General features: G+C 35.3%; 1 long non-coding RNA gene across 1 annotated transcript; it reads left to right on the top strand.

Moving 5' to 3' along the window:
* Positions 1-757: 757 nt before the first annotated feature.
* Positions 758-1887, top strand: LOC115992702. The gene is made up of 3 exons (XR_004092622.1): positions 758-1225; positions 1311-1419; positions 1561-1887. It is a non-coding gene; the product is annotated as an uncharacterized LOC115992702 (long non-coding RNA).
* The last annotated feature ends 600 nt before the right edge of the window (positions 1888-2487 follow it).

Below are 2487 nucleotides of genomic sequence, written 5' to 3' on the forward strand. Positions count from 1 at the left end.
TTAAAAGGTTTTTTAAATTTGGGTTAATTTATCGATTAAAATTGATATGTACACCTTTCACCTTTCTGATGACCAAATCCAAATTGACGTTTGACTAGTAATACAAAAAGAGAAAATAAATGAATAAAAAAAACTAATCAATTCAATAAAAAAAAATCTGAGCAACAAAAAATAGGAGTCCATTTAAAATTGAGAAAATATAATTAAAAAAAAAAAAAAAAAAACACAAGCCCTATATGCTTCTGATGAGTAACTTTTTCATATAGGTGGTAGTTGCTAAGGAGTAGTTAGAGTAACTAACTAACTGATTCTTGTAGTTAGTGCTCGAGTTGTTTAGATAAAAGGAGGATTTGATTTGTAAAGGATTCGTAACAGAAATAACATTCATCTTTCTCTCTCTCTTACCTCTAGAATTTTCTCTCTATCTTGGAGGCCTGGCTAGCTCCCTTTAAGAAGCCATTTTCTTAATCACATAAGCAAAGATAAGAACAAGGTTCTTATCAGCGGTTTTATGATATTTCATTACTAATCTGAAAGGTCAGTTTGTTGAGTAGAGTAGGTACAGCATTAATCAATCTCTATTCTAGTTTTACATGCTACTGCCCGTCTGCTACACATGATGTCAATTTATTCAATGCATACAAAAATGTTCAAGCTTATTTTTTATTTTTCTCCAACTACTAAATTATCCAAAAAAAATAGATCAGTTTTCTATAAAATATTTTCCATTAAAAAAAAAAAAAAAAAAAAAAAAAAGAGGACTTTTCTCTAGTTTCTAAAGCGGTGGAGTTTCTGTTGAGAGCCTCTAATTTCATTGACTCCTTCACTTCCGAAATTCGGTTACACGCTTTTCCACCATTTCTAACTCTCTCTCACACTCACACACCATCATCATCAACAACAATGGAGATCCGCGAATCGATCAGCAACCAAACCGACGTAGCTTTAGGAATCTCGAAGCACCTACTGTTAACCGAAGGCAAGGACTCGAACCTCGTGTTCTCTCCTCTCTCGATCCACGTCGTGCTGAGCTTAGTCGCTGCTGGGTCAAAGGGTTCCACGCTCGATCAATTCCTCTCTTTCCTCAAATCCAAGTCCGTCGACCACATCAACTCCTTCCTTAAGCTAGATCAAGGAGGTGGAGACTGGGGAGGGAAAAGCAATATACATCGATGCAGAGGGCACATTTAGGCCGGCCACAGAGACTATTACAGATAGCAGAAAGGTGTCATACAGCTACCTTAAATTGAATATGCTTCTCTGCAGTGTGAGTTATTTATAGCCACAACCAATGGTTTTGAATGCTGCAGGTTTGGACTGGATGGTCCTGATGTCTTGGATAATGTGGCTTATGCATGCTAGAGCTTATAACACTGATCATCAGTCAAGACTTGCAGCTTCAATGATGGTGGAAACAAGGTGCAGTACTCATAATAATTGATGCTTATTACATTATAATAATTGATGCTTTTTTATTTATAAATGGTTATTGTGTAAAGTGACTGGTCCGGTATTCATAATAATTGATGCTTATTACATTATTGAAACGTTTTTGAACAGGCAAAGGGCTGTCTTCTTCGGTGGGACTTTGAGACACAGGAGGAATGGGCAACTTACAATGAGCACAAAGAAGCAATGCCAAAAGCTGCATTTCAGTTTGGTGTGAAGATGCAAGATGGTCAAAACACACAGAAACAAAACAGGGACCAGAAGCTCAATAATGAGCTGCACCAGATTAACAAGATACTTACCAGAAAGAGATGAATTTTGGTGAGGGTGCCAACCACTATGAAGATGACCTGCAACCTGGAAGGAAAGAAGCTTCGAATATGAAATTTGATAGTTGTTCTAGTGTTTAAGAGAAGTTTTCTTTTGTAATCTGAAATTGGTGATACTCTTAATTTAATTTAATTTTTTAATACAAATACAATGGGCTTTTATAGTTCTTTCTTGTAGAATCTTCATGTGTTTTGTTTTGTTTTGGTTCATAAGACAAAATACTGAAGTAATTGGAGTTTAGGAACATCGGTGTAAAGATGAAAATTTGAATTGATTATTGTCATGGGAATTTAGGAAGGAGCCATCGAGGAATCGACTAAACATTTTCGCTACCTTAATCTTGATGGGGTCAGCCATTGAGAAGTGGGGGACATAATGCATATAATGTAATAAGAAAAGAATGCATTTTTTATGTTTTTGGTAGAAAAGGGGAGTTTTATTTATTTATATATATAGGGAGTACAAAAACAAAAGGCATAGTTTTATTTATTTATTACCAGGATTGGCTAGGACACTACCATAAGTGTTAAGAGTAATCTAAGGGCTTGATGATGCGAGGAGGTTTGAGTCCAGTTTTGCTGACTAGTTTGAACATGGTAAACTAAAACTGGAGTTGGAGAAAAGGTCATGGAGCTAGGAAAATATAACTCGGTTAATAATTGCTTTTACTTGATCACTCAAATCTAAAATGCAGTTTTTTTTTTTTTT

Source organism: Quercus lobata, chromosome 5 (genome assembly GCF_001633185.2).
Source record: "Quercus lobata isolate SW786 chromosome 5, ValleyOak3.0 Primary Assembly, whole genome shotgun sequence".
Lineage (NCBI taxonomy): Eukaryota > Viridiplantae > Streptophyta > Magnoliopsida > Fagales > Fagaceae > Quercus > Quercus lobata.